Source organism: Nycticebus coucang, chromosome 8 (assembly GCF_027406575.1).
Source record: "Nycticebus coucang isolate mNycCou1 chromosome 8, mNycCou1.pri, whole genome shotgun sequence".
In the NCBI taxonomy this organism is placed as follows: domain Eukaryota; kingdom Metazoa; phylum Chordata; class Mammalia; order Primates; family Lorisidae; genus Nycticebus; species Nycticebus coucang.
The window spans coordinates 105,305,064-105,318,549 of NC_069787.1; the positions used below are offsets into that span (position 1 = coordinate 105,305,064).

Genomic DNA, 13,486 nt, shown 5'->3' on the forward strand with positions numbered 1-13,486 from the left:
TAAGTTCATTTTACATAGGGAGACATCAGAGAACAGAGATACCTACAATTAAGTTATTGAACACCACATCACATTTATTCATTCTTTAATTTCAGCAATGTTTTGTAGTCGTTGAACTAATCTCTCAAGTCATTTGTATTTTGTGTTTATTAATGGTATTGTTAATAGAAATTATTTTTTTACTTCATTTGTAATTATGTGCTGCCAGTGCATAGAAATATAGCCAATTTTGTTTTGTTCGTTTGGGGTTCACTAAGGGTACAAAGAATTAGGTTAGACTGATCGCCTTTGTTAGGTAAAGTCCCTCTTATAATTGTGTCCCTACTCCAAGAGATGTGCCGTACACTATAACCCCCATCCTTCTCCCACCCCCCTCTCCTCACTCCCTCATTCCCCTGCCCTCCACCTTGAATTGATTTGAGTTTTTCTCTTACCAGAGTATGTATTAGAACATCTACTGACAGCCAGTTTTTTGTATATTGACTTTGTATTCTTAGATTTTGCTAAACTCACTTATTAATGCTGGTAGATTTTTTGTTGATTATAAGGAGGACTTTGAAAATACACGATAGTGTGCCATAAAATGGAAGCAGCCTGTCTCTCAGAGCCTACCAACCCGCACAGGACTGTACTACATTTTCTTCATTCTGTATAAGTCAGTGGAAGTTACCATCAAAATTCTGTTCTGTATTGTGAGTTCCAGCCACTTCCTAGTGATTCTTTTATCACAAAGCCAATCATGACCAGAACTAATGAGCCCTGTGCTGCCTTACCATTCAGCTTACTGAAAAGTTAGAGCAGATGTCAAAGAGACATGCTGTGTGTTATACAGTAGTCTGATCATAGGCCCTTCTCTTGGCAGACATTTCTCCATGGGTTTCTCATCTTTCTGCACATTTTGCAAGCAGAGGCTTTATTTTTAGCCATCTTTTCAGGAGTGTTTATATAGTGAACAGCTTTAAAAAATACAGAGGTATCTCCTTCTAAAGCATTGGTTCTCAACCTTCCTAATGCCACGATGTATTTTCATTGTTACAAAGGGATCGCGACCCACAGGTTGAGAACCGCTGGCTTACAGCTTTGGAAGGTAGAGCATCTCCCTACATAGAGAGCAAATTTAGGGTGGGCATGGTGGCTCATGTCTGTAATCTCTACACTTTGGGAAGCTGAGAGCTGGGAGGATTGCTCAAGATCTGCTAGGCAATGTACAGAGACCTTCATCTCTACAAAAAAAATTTTTTTTAATTAGCTGGGCATGGTGGCACATGCCTGTCATTGTAGGTACATGGGAGGCTGAGCCGGAAGAAACTCTTGAGCCCAGGAGTTCGAGGTTATAATGAGTGTGATTGCACCACCACATTCCCACCTGGACGACAGAGTGAGACCCTGTCTCAACCCCCTGCCCTCCCAGAAACAGAAACAACTTACTCTCATGTATAAAAGCTTTGGTTTCTCAACTATAGTCACATGTGCAGGTGTTCCCTGGCCATGTGTGGAAATTGGGAAACTCCCTGTACAAAAATGCTAATACTCTGGCTACTGCTAGTGCTTTGAGTAATAAATTATCCTTCATCTCTGACCCAGGAGTTTCATGTATTCTGCCAATGTCTATGAAACTATGGAATGATAACTTTTCAGCTTGCAAATAGGGTAAAGTCTCAGACTTCGGCTGACAGCTTTTGACACCTCTGGAGAGGTAATGAACTTTTCCCCTTAATTATTTAGGCTCCTCTGGGAGTCTAGAGCACTGATTCTCTAACCTTCCATTAAAACACATTGCTCATCTATTTGGGATGACAAAAGAAGCTTTTGAGGCCAACTGGAACTCAATCAAGCCCCCAAGACCTCATTACCAAGGACTATCGTTGGTAAGATTTGTAGTTCTCTTCATCCAACTACCCAAGATTTGGGAAATAATAAATAGTGACATTATTTTAGTTCAGAAAGCAACAACTTTGTCATCCAAAGAGCTAGCTGCCCTGCCTCCGCCCCCTAACCAGGCAGAGCACTAGTCATATGGGCCACAGACCTAAGCAGTAACCCATTCTCTGGCGGTCACCCTCACTACCACAGTGTCTGTCCACTTGATCATGTCTATAGCACCAATACCAGTAAGTGCTCAAGGAACTCCAGAATATCATATTTTTACATCACTCACTGAATGTTAACTCTGGGATTTCATGAAAAAAAAAAAAACATGAGAATGATTGAGAGGAAAGCAGGAGGCTCTTGATCTGGTTTACATCTGCATATAACAAAACCATTGACAAGATTGAAATTTCAAAACTTTATTCTTTCAAGACATTGGGTAAATACAGTGCTACAGGAAAATGAACCAAGTAATAGCCTGTGATTGGGCCCCTAAGGCTCACACAGGCGCTGTACCTGGGTGTGAGAATCACAGACTGGGGAGGTCGGCCTGGTAGGAACAAGTAGCTTCCATAGCTGCTGCCCCCTCCTCCAGGTCATTTAGCTAACAGGAAAAAAATGACTTATTAACCTTCTAGGAGTCACAGTTAAAATGTGTGTTCACCCTACTGGCTGGGACTGGGTCCTGTTCCCTTTCAGCTCTATTTCCTGCTATGGAGGGAGAAGTTATACAATCTGAGAAAAGGCTTGCTCCTAAGAAGAGATGGAGGGAGAAAAATGAAGTCCCAGTCCTGGGTAGGACCTGGACAAAGATGTGTAAGGACTGGGACCTCAGCCCACGTGCAGACTTAGCCTATCACTTCAAGGGAATGAACACACCAGGCTGGAAGTCTGCCCTGATCATTCTGTGACCTTGGGCAGAATTATATAGAAAATCTGTGCAAAAGCATTATATCAGACCCAGTTTATTGGGCCCACCTGCTCCTCAGGCTCTCAGCCACTTACACAATTGAGAGCCCAGCTGCCACCACCACCGCCTCCTCTCCTAACACCACCAGCTCTCCCAGCTTTTGCCTGGTATGAGCCAAGCCCTGGCAGGGCCCCCACTGCACTTGCTGCAGCAGGAGCCACAGCAGTTCCGGCCGGCAGCCTTGGCTGACCAGACCCACGAATCTCTGGCTGTTCCCACCACCTCCTCAGGCAGGTAAAGCATGGGGTCTGGTTCCCTCAGGGGCTCCAAGAGAAGCTGGATGATCCAACCTGGAAGAGTAGTGAGTGCATCCCAAGGAGAACTTGGACCCAAGAGAGACAGAAGACAGGAAGAAGATAAACTCCTTCCTCTTCTCTCTAATGAAATCACTCCCGGGCTCAGGGCTTCCAGATGTCCTGCGTGACAGACGAAAAGGACATATTTCCTTCCGACGCTGTGGTCAGCCTCGTTAGTGCTCCACCTTCTATGTGCTTCCCCACCTTCCCTGCCTCACTTCTCTTTCCCTCTTACTTTTGCTGCTCTGGGGAAAGCAGCAAGTGTCAGGACAGATGCAAATATAGTGTCAGGCCCTATTTTCTAGGGAACCCCCGTCCTCGACAATCTCTTTTCCTACACCCCCATAGAAAAACATTCTAATGTATCAAATACAGATCTCTTTGTATATCTATTTGCAAAATATTTTTTGCTGCATGTGCATGTATTTTTGAATTATATAAGTGTTGTGTTATATGCTTTATTCCTCATCCTAACTTTTTCAGCCATCTCTGATTTTAAGATCCATCATGTTGCTGTATGAACATCTGGTCCAAGTGTTGCTTTGGTACTCGTGGAAAGCACTCACCATATCTTCCCTACCCACTGCCCAGGGATAGACGTTAAGATTGCTTCCAAATCACCCACCTCAAACAACATTACTAAGCTTTAATTTTCATTTGAAACTTTCATTCCACCTGATGTCAGAAAGTGAGTCTTGGCTAGTTCCATTTCATACCACTAATTCCAGGATTTTCTCAGTTAATTGGTATTTCTTTCTCTATTCACTCCCAACACATATCCTTTTGTTGGAGTTAGTTACCTTGCAGTTATGGGGACTTACCTAATGTTAGTGCACAGTGGCAGGTCCATTAGGTACTGATCTCTCTACTGGCATCTGCAGGGACCTACACATCTGGTAGTACCAGGTTGTTAGCCCACGTGGGTGGATGGCTACTTGAATCCTTCTTATGCTAACAGCAAGGTCTGCAGGGCCCCCTGTTTTTTTTAAGCCCTTTTTGTTTTTTAGAGCAGATTTAAGTTCACAACAAAATTGAGAGGAAGGTATAGGCATTTTCTATTTAACCCCCATCCAATCACATGCACAGCCTCCCAATTATCAGCATTCTCTACCAGAGTGTTATATCTGTTACAGTTATAATCACGCCACATTCATAGTTTACATTAAGACTTACTCTGGGTGTTGTAGGGTTCTATGTAAGGCACAACTTTTGCTCTTGGGTCCCTCATCCCTACTGGGTTTCTCTCATTTCCTCTGTCCCGTAGATTTCAGTTTCATTCTTTATTGACCCTTCACATGTCCTTACCTTCCTTCGTTTTTTCCATGTTTCTGTCTGGAATCATGTATTTCATTAACAAATTTATAATGACATGTATTCACCTTTATAGCATCACACAGAGTATTTTCACTGCCCCTCCATATCCTCTGTGCTCCATCTGCTCATTACTTCTCTTCATCCCCCACCTCCCGGCAACCATTGATCTTTTTGCTATCTCCATGGTTTTGCCTTTTCCAGAATGTCATATTGTTGGAATTGTGCAGTATGCAGCCTTCTTAGATTTTCTTCCACTTAGTAGTGTGCATCTAAGATCCCTTCATGTCTTTTTATGGTTTGATAGCTCATTTCTTCTCAGTACTGAATCACATTCCATTGTCTGGATGTACCACAGTTTATTTATCCATTTGCCTACTGAAAGGCATGTTGGTTGCTTCCAAGTTTTTGCAATAATGAATAAAACTGATATAAACATTCACATGGTTTTTGTGTGAGCAGAAGTCTTCGACTTCTTTGGGCAGGGGTATGTTAAGTTTTGTAAGACACTACTGAATTGTCTTCCAAAGTGGCTGCGCCATTTTGCATTTCTACCAGCAAGCAATGAGAGTTTCTGTTGCTCCATACCCTTGCCACCCATTTGGTTATGTCAGTGTTCTGGATTTTCGCCACTCTAATAGGTGTGTAGTAGCATCTCCTTGTTTTTTTCCTTTGCATTTCCCCAATGGCAGATGATATGGAGCATCCCTCTGGCTTTTGAGGCACCTCGGTGATGCTCTTGGTGTAGACATGGCCTGTTCCTTGTCTCACTGAGAATACCATGAGGTTCCTCAGCCCATCTGCTGAGACTCTCTTGCAACTGTCTGTTTCTCCTGTCTCCCTGCTCTGCGAGCTGAAATCTCTAGGAGACCTCCAAAACTCCACAAGAAAGGCACAACTTCTGCTCTTGGGTCCCTCAACCCTACTAGGTTTCTCTCATTTCCTCTGTCCCATAGATTTCAGTTTCATTCTTTATTGACCCTTCACATGTCCTTACCTTCCTTTGTTTTTTCCATGTTTCTGTCTGGAATCATGTATTTCTGGCTGGGAGCCATTTCTTTTACTGCCTGTTGGTGATACATTTTCCCAGTTTTTGACTATCTGGAAATTTATTTTACCTACATTATTGAAGGATACTGTCACTAGCTGTAGAATTCAAAGATGACAGTCTTTCTGAACTTTAAATAAATCATTCCATTGTTTCTGGATTCCATCATTTTTGTTCATCTGTCAGTTTTAAAGTTATAGGCTTGGCACCCATAGCCCAGGTGCCAAGGGTTAGGGTTAGGCAGATGGGGGTGAAGAATGATTATATCAATCCAGTGAAGGATTGACCTGAGTTGGGACTGGGTTTTGGGTTTGGGAATCTATGTACCTCAAGTCTATCTCTGATTTACCCCTATTCCTAGCATGTAGCTTTTGATGGAGACCCTTGCAGGTCTCCGTATGCTCAGTCAAGAAAAACTGGAGATTCAGCTCTGCTCTTCAGAGGTTTCCAGTCTAGCTGTCCCAATTCTGTCCCCATGGAGCTTTAAAATCTGGCCATAGGGCCGGGCACAGTGGCTCATGCCTATAATCCTAGCATTCTGGGAGGGCAAGATGGGTGGATCCCTTGAGCTCAGGAGTTTGAGATCAGCCTGAGCAAGAGTGGAACCGTATCTGTACTAAAAACAGAAAAGTTAGCTAGGCGAGTTTGAGGTTGCTGTGAGAGATGACACCAATCTAGCTAATGTCTTGTGGTGGGGGCTGGCCTTGTATTTGAGGTAGCCCCTTTCTCCTTGGGAAATCTGTTTTCTAAGCACTGTGGGACTGAGGAAGATTTTCTTCTGCTTTTATTTTTTTGTTGTTTCAAATTCAGAATAATTTAATAACTCTTCGTTATTTCATATGTATCTGGAAATGGGACAGACACGTGTCCTGATCCCGTCACAAGAGGTAGAATTCCAGCATTTGGTACAACATTCCAAGATAGGGTCAAAGTGACATTCCTGTTTCCCTTGAGACCATTTCCATCATCAAAGAAAAAATACTTTGTCTTCATATCTTTCAGCAGCAGTTTCAGATTATCACCTCTCAGAACAATCTTGTCCCGTAGGACAACCTGATTCAGAGCATTATTTTTTGTTGAATATTCTGCTGATAAATAAAGAAACAACTGCTTAACATTCCAATCAAATATGTTCTCTAGATCAGCAGTTACATCAAATGTAATGAATCCCAGATCACTTCTTTCTTTAGGTCCAGTGAAGTCTTCTACATTTTTCAGCATGATCCATGAGATGTGAGCTGCACTGGGACACTCCTGTCTTTGAAGGCTGTGGCGATGAAGCAACCCAAGGTGAGGGCTGCCATCACGCTCAGTGAGAAGGCGAACAGCGAATTCGCCCACGACAGCACCGTGTTCATCGCGACCGTGTCCGCCCGGCCCCGACCCCACACGCCTTCTTCTGCTTTTAGAAGCATTTCTAGACCTAGTGCCCAGCATATGTCATGTGCAGAAAATTGAGTGCATGTCTAAAGCCCCCTTGTTCTAATTTGTCATTTTAGAACTGTGTGGCCACCAAAAGCTTAGTTGGTTTCTCAGAGAAGTCCTATTTCTTGGCAAAGCTTGATCATTAGCTAGGGCCCCAAATTGACAAATGTCTCAGGTAAGGGGGTAGGGGCTGGGTGAATCAACAACTGGAGAGCCTCATCTCATTTTATCACAGTAAGAACATTAGCCTGCCACAACTTACTAAAGCCCACCTAGAAGACGAAGTCTAGGCTTTTGAAACTCAAAACCTTTCTTTCTAAACTATTGTTTTCTCTGGTGTGTGTTTCAATGTCTTGGAGTTGATTTTTCTTCTTGGCAAATCCCTGCTGCAATGTCACTATCCTTGAGGCTCTTGATGTCAAAATATTGTTGAATGTGTTTCAAACTGTAGGTCACAATCCATTAGTTGGCTATGAAATTGATTTAGTAGGTCTTGCCAGTATTTTAAAATAAAAAGAGTAGAACAGAACAGAATAGATCAGAGTGAGTCACACATAGTAAAGACAAGTATTGTTTCATAAAAGGTGCGTGCGTGCATGTGTGTGTGTGTGTTCTGGTTTGCAATGTAAAACATACTTCTTCCAGTGAGCTGTAGTCCAAAATACTTAAAAGCCTCTGGACTTTAGTTTAAATGGAGAAATGGCCAAATTATCAGCAAAACAAATCATCACAAACACATCATCTCCAATAGCTTTTTGGAGAAGTTTGACTAAAAATGAGATATAGATTGATGAGAAGCTGCTCTTCTGGCCCCAAAGAACACGAAGGAGCTCACATGAAGGACGGGGTGTAAGCATCCTAGAAGAAAACCTCATTCCTAATGAGGCTGGAGGAGGTGGTGGGTGCAAAGGGGTATGTCTTGGTTTGTTTCCTGCTGCTATCACAGAATACCACAGACTAGATAATTTATAAAGAAAAGAAATGTATTGGGTTCATGGTCTTGGAGAATAGGAACTCCAAAAGCATGGTGCTGACATCTGGTGAGAGCCAACCCATGACAGAAAAACAGAAGGCAGAAGCTAGTGGGAGGCAAGAGAGAAATTGGGCTGAACTCATCCTTTTTATCATGAACCCACTCCTAAAATAACTCACTCACTCCCACAATAACAGCATTAATCTATTCATGAGTGTGGAGCCCCCATGACCTAGTTGCTTCTTAAAGGCCTCAACTCCCACAACTAACTTTAAACATGAGTTTTGGAGGGGACATTCTAACCACAGCAGGGTAGCAGGGAGAGCTAAAGATGAGAAGGAACCAAACCTGGATTGGTAAAGGCCATGAAAACTGTGAGAGCAGACTGTGTTCTTAATGTTATATCATCTGCACCCCACGGTTAGAAGAAAGGTCAGCTGAAGGATGAATAAGCACCAGGGTGGGGAAGGTTCTTTGCTAGTCTATGGATGGTGCATCAGAGTCACCAAAGGATCTAGTTCTAGGCACAGGCCTGAAGAGGCTATGACTGGAGTGAGTGCTAGTCACCTATTTACCTTTTCCCTTGCTTCTCCAACACCAAACACACACAACTGACCTGCCCATTGAGGCCACCTGGCATAGAGAAAAGAGGGCAGGGTTTGTGGTCAGAGCCTGACTCTCAGTCCACCAGCTGTGTGGGATTGGGCTCACAGTCCCTTATGTTTAAGATAGGGCTGATAAGACCTTCAGGGTCATTGGGAACTTTGCAGACCCATCACTGCATCTAGGATCTGGCACGTTGTGTGTGCTCAGCAACTCAGAGCTACTTTTACCTGCAGGGACTATGCTGAGGCTGAGAGTTCTAGAGGAAGGTTGGGCCACAAATGATGTGGCTGACTCCAGTCCCAAAGTCCCAGGCCCCCATGTTTGCCCACTGAACTGCTAGACACCAGGTTGAGTCTGCTCTGAGGCATGGCACTCAGCAAGCCTGGGGACAGAGAGGCAAGACAGGACACACTGCAGCAGATAAAGCACATTTGATTTGTCAATAACTGGGGTGGGGGTGGAGGTAGGAAACTACCTCCTACTCTGGGTCAGCCCAGTGGCTCCGACCTTAGCCCTCTTCCAATAATCGACTCCCAGGCCTTTGGCTGTCCTTGGACCTCCAGGCACGAAATTTTGGCCTGAGCCCTGTCTGGGTTCTTGGCAAGAAGCCTGGTCTTCTACCATGTCACAAGCCCACTTAATTAGCCAGGTAGAGCTGCTGCAGTTTTTGGAAAGACTTCAGCTCAATCATAAACCTATATATAAGATTTTTCTCTTGGCTCAGTGCCTAAAGCACAGTGTTTACTGCATACACCAAAGCTGGCAGGTTCCAATCCAGCCCGGGCCCGCCAAACAACAATGGTAACTGCAACAAAAAAAAAACAGTTGGGTATTGTGGCAGGCGTCCATAGTCTCAGCTACTTGGGAGGCTGAGGCAAAAGAATCACTTAAGCCCAAGAGTTGGAGGTTGCTGTGAGCTGTGACGCCACGGCACTCTACCAAGGGCAGCATAGTGAGACTCTATCTCAAAGAAAAAAAGATTTTCTCTTTCCTTTCTCAGCCTAACTAATTGCTATTTGTCCTTCCAGACAATCATCATCTCTCACAGAAGTCCTGCCCTGGGCACTTGCTCCCTGCTCACTTGGGTCAGTGCCCTTCCTTTGGACTCCCATCACCCTGTACTTTTTTCTTCCACACTACTTACACCTCAGTTGGCACTCAGTGTGCTTGAAGTGGGGTCTCTGCCCTGGTGCCTGGCGCTCAGTGGATCCTCTGGCCATGTTTACTGGATGAATGAACTATCAAAGTCAAGCCTTGTTTTTCTGCTCTGCCTGTGATTCTGTTCATTAAAGCCCCCATTTGCCAGCAACTGAGCCACACCTTTATTTCAGGGTTCAAAGAGCAGAGGAAGCAGTCCAAATGGGACAGCCCATCCCCACTCACAACCTGCATGGTTTAATTTCACCATCAGAGAATCCAAGTGGCTGGATATGACTACTGGCTATTTAAATTCCATTTCTGAGAAACACATTATTAAAGATATGTATAGGAGCCAGAGTGAGTCCCCGTTTCTAAAAGATAGCCGGCACTGTGGTGAGCGCCTGTAGTCCCAGCAACTTGGGGGATTGAGGCAAGAGGATCACTTGAACCCAATAATTTGAGGTTGCTGTGAGCTAAGATGCCAGGGCCCTCTATCCAGGGTGACCAAATGAGACTCTTGTCTCAAAAAAAAAAAAAAAAAGATATGTGTAGGAAAGCGGTATAATGATAACTCTTCAACTTTTGCATAGACATTGTTGCCTCAGGCAACATTAAGCTTCTGTGCCAGTCAGGGCCCAGAAGAGGACAGCTCTTGACAGAAGGCCTGACAACCCAGGATGCACAGACCCCTGCTCACCTCCCCAAGGCCCATAGTAAACGAAAAGGGGAGGAAAAGGCAGATTCTAGGGCAAGACGCAGCCAGTCAAGGTAAACAAACTACCCTTCTCAGCCAGTTCTTTTACTCTTTTTTGCCAAGGTGAGATACTCTTGCTGGCACCCAACCAGCTCTCCCCTGCCCTGGGGTTTCTTGGGGTCTTTAAGGTCTTCAGAGCAGCAGGCAGGAGTGAGGGCACAGAGGGTGCACAACAGCTCTTCACCAAATGGCTGCTTGGGTGGCAGAGATGCCAATGGAAGCCTGCATGAGATTGAGAACCTTAACTTGGCAGGCAAGACTCAGCAAGGCCCTGAGGTCCGCTTAGGGCTGGGGTGAAAATAGGAAGGAAGTGGGTTCCCTGAATGTGTAAAATTAATTCCAAGTCATAGAGGTCCACCCACAAAAAGAATGTCCTTAGAAATGATCATCGAACCCACAATGAGCTACCACTTCACCCCCAATAGGATGCTTATCATAAAAAAAAAAAAAAACAATAAGAGGAGTTTTGGAGGATGTGGAGACACTGGAATCCTTATACATTATTGGTGGGAATGTAAAATAGGGTAGATTGGAAAAGAGTTTGGCAGTTCCCCCAAAAGTTAAATATAGAGGCTGGGTATGGTGGCTCACACCTCTCTTAATCCCCGTACTTTGGGAGGCTGAGGCAAAAGGATCCCTTCAGGCCCCAAGAGTCTGACACCAGCATGGGTGACAGAGAGACCTCATTTCTACAAAAAATTAGAAAAATTAGCTCGGTGTGGTGGTACATGCCTGTAGTCCCAGCTACTCAGAAGGTTGAGGCAGGAGGATCGCCTGAGCCCAGGAGTTTGAGGTTGCTGTGAGCTATGATCACTACCACTGCACTCCAGCCTGGGTGGCAGAGTGAGACTATGTTTCTAGGGAAACACACCCACCCCCACCCCACGCCACTCAGGTAAACATAAAGGTAACACGTGACCCAGCAGTTCTACTTCTAGGTGTACACCCAAGAGAAATGAAAACAGGTGTTTATATAAAGATCTGTGTACAAACATTCAGAGCAGCTTTAGTCCTAATAGCTCAAAAATGAAAACCTAAATATCCATCAACTGATGAACAGATAAAAGGTGGTACGTGCATGTACATAGAATGAAATATTATTCAGTCATGAACCGGAATGAAGTACGCTACAGTGCTGCACCATGTATAGACCATGAGAATATTATGCTAACTGAGAAGAAGCAAGCCTTAAAAGACCACGTGTTGTATTATTCCATTTATAGGGAATGTCCTGAATATGCAAATCCATAGAGACTAAAAGTAGAGCAGTGGCTTCCAGAGGCTGGGGAAGGCAGAATAGGTACAGTGGGTTTTTTTGTTTTATTTATTATTTATTTGTTTTGGTGGAAGTGATGAAAATATTCCGGAATCAGATCATGGCGATGGTTCCACAACTTTGTGAATATACTAACCACCACTTAAGTGTGCACTTTAAGAGATAGAGTTTTGTGGTAAGTGGATTATATCTCAATTTTTTTAAAGGAGGGGAAAGTGACGCTGATGGAGAAGAATTGGGGTAACTGAAACAATGAAATGGTATCGCCTGTCCTCGCCGCATTCACCTGAACCAAATTTGGGCCCAAGAACAGTGCACCTAGAAAGCCTGTGGGGAAGCGATGCTGGGGGCAGGATCTGGGAAGAAAGCCATCTCAGGATTCGAAAGGAATGCGGTTTAAGGTGGCGGCCGAGGACCGCCTAGCACGAGGGAGGCGTCCATAAGCTCAGAAGTTGGCCCGGCCAGAGGAGATTTAAAGGTTGGAGCGCAGAGACCCTTAAAGAGGCCCGGGCCAATTCCCATTCAGCGTCCACCTTAAAGCCAGCTCCCCAGCTCGGACCCGGGTAAACTTGGGGCAGCGGGGGAGGTAGTGACGCCGGCCCTGATCAGTGGCCCGGCTCGCGCGCCCAGCCGGGCCCCGGGGACTCGGCGTTGGTGGGATGTGCTTCGCAGGGTTCGCGTCCCAGGGGACTGGGTGCACGCTAGGCCGCAGGGTCCAGGCGCCGGGGCCGGGCCCCCCAGCTCGCGCCGCAGAGCTCTATTTTTAGCAGGCGCTGTGGCAATATAAGGAATGTGCGGCGCGCGCGGGCTGCGCGGTCGCTTTAAGGAGGCGCCGGGGCGGGGAGCGGCCAGAGCAGCCGGCGGCCGGCTGGCTGGGAGCCGTCTGTCCCGCTGTCCTGGGCCCCGGCGGGCGCGGCGCAGCCTCCTCACCGGCGCGAACATGGAGGAGGCGACCTGAGGTCCGGAGCCGAGCTGGGGCAGGAGCGCGCGGTGAGTGGTCCAGCAGCCTTGGATAGGGGGAGCCCGGCGCCTTCCTCCGCCCCGGCCGGTGCTTTGTTCCGGGCGGGAGGTGTGGCCGCACCTCCACCCGCCCGGCGCTCGGCCGCGCTCTCCTAGCGCGTGGTGCGCCCTGCGGCTGGCTGTGCGTGGCCTTTTGCCCCCATCGCGGGCGCCCGAGTAACGGTGTGAGAGAGGGAAATCGGCCACAACCGAGACCCCGGTGGGGGTTGGGGGGGCTGCATAAAAGACCCTTTCATAGCTATCATTCTTGGGTTCCTTGGCTTCCCTGGAGAGGACCTGGCGAGGGGATGGGCGGCAGGACAGGGGTGGGGGTGGAGTGAGTTGGGAGTAGAGGGGGTCTTTTTTCCCTCTCTTTAAGATGGCGTTAACGAGGACAGAGATCCGCCAGGGAGTTGTACGATTTATCTGAATAATAAAAAGCAGTCTGATTCATAAACAGTCTTTTGCTGCACCCCAGGGTTTGGGGACCTGGGGTTCTCACAGCCTGGACTCAAGCACTGAACTGTGTGTCGGTCACGGTGCCAGTTCTGCCCGGCGGGGAAGTGAGTGACAAACACAAACTGAGTGACAACTCACCGTGGTCTGTGCTGACATGGGGAATCTCAAGGGTTGTGGGGGCCCCACTGTGGACCCAATTAGACTCTGTGGCTGGAGCTGAGGTCTGTGCTGGCCTGGGGCACAGTGGAGTCCGGAGAGATGGACAAAGACCACTTCACTGTGGCCTTGATGTAGAGCTCTGAGATTGGCCCTCTTTACCTCTGGGCCCCTGCTGGTAGGGGTCTTCCTTAGGCTAGAGTG

The 13,486-nt window shown here is 46.3% G+C and overlaps 1 protein-coding gene and 1 pseudogene across 5 annotated transcripts in view; one reads left to right on the forward strand and one right to left on the reverse strand.

Annotated features, from left to right (window-relative positions):
* Window positions 1–6,289: 6,289 nt before the first annotated feature.
* LOC128591508 (signal peptidase complex subunit 3-like) lies at window positions 6,290–6,882 on the reverse strand (annotated as a pseudogene). The gene has a single exon (XR_008381572.1). The product of XR_008381572.1 is annotated as a signal peptidase complex subunit 3-like (transcript).
* Window positions 6,883–11,810: 4,928 nt separating this feature from the next.
* The window catches only part of MRAS (muscle RAS oncogene homolog), a 53,806-nt gene continuing 52,130 nt past the window's right edge, over window positions 11,811–13,486 (forward strand). Inside the window, exon 1 of one of the 4 annotated variants that reach the window (XM_053600045.1) lies at window positions 11,811–12,231. The gene's annotated coding sequence lies outside the window, so the exon portion shown is untranslated. Of the gene's footprint in view, window positions 12,232–12,274; window positions 12,659–13,486 lie in introns of those variants that run through there. The other 3 variants (XM_053600046.1, XM_053600049.1, XM_053600044.1) reach the window with 3 other exon arrangements.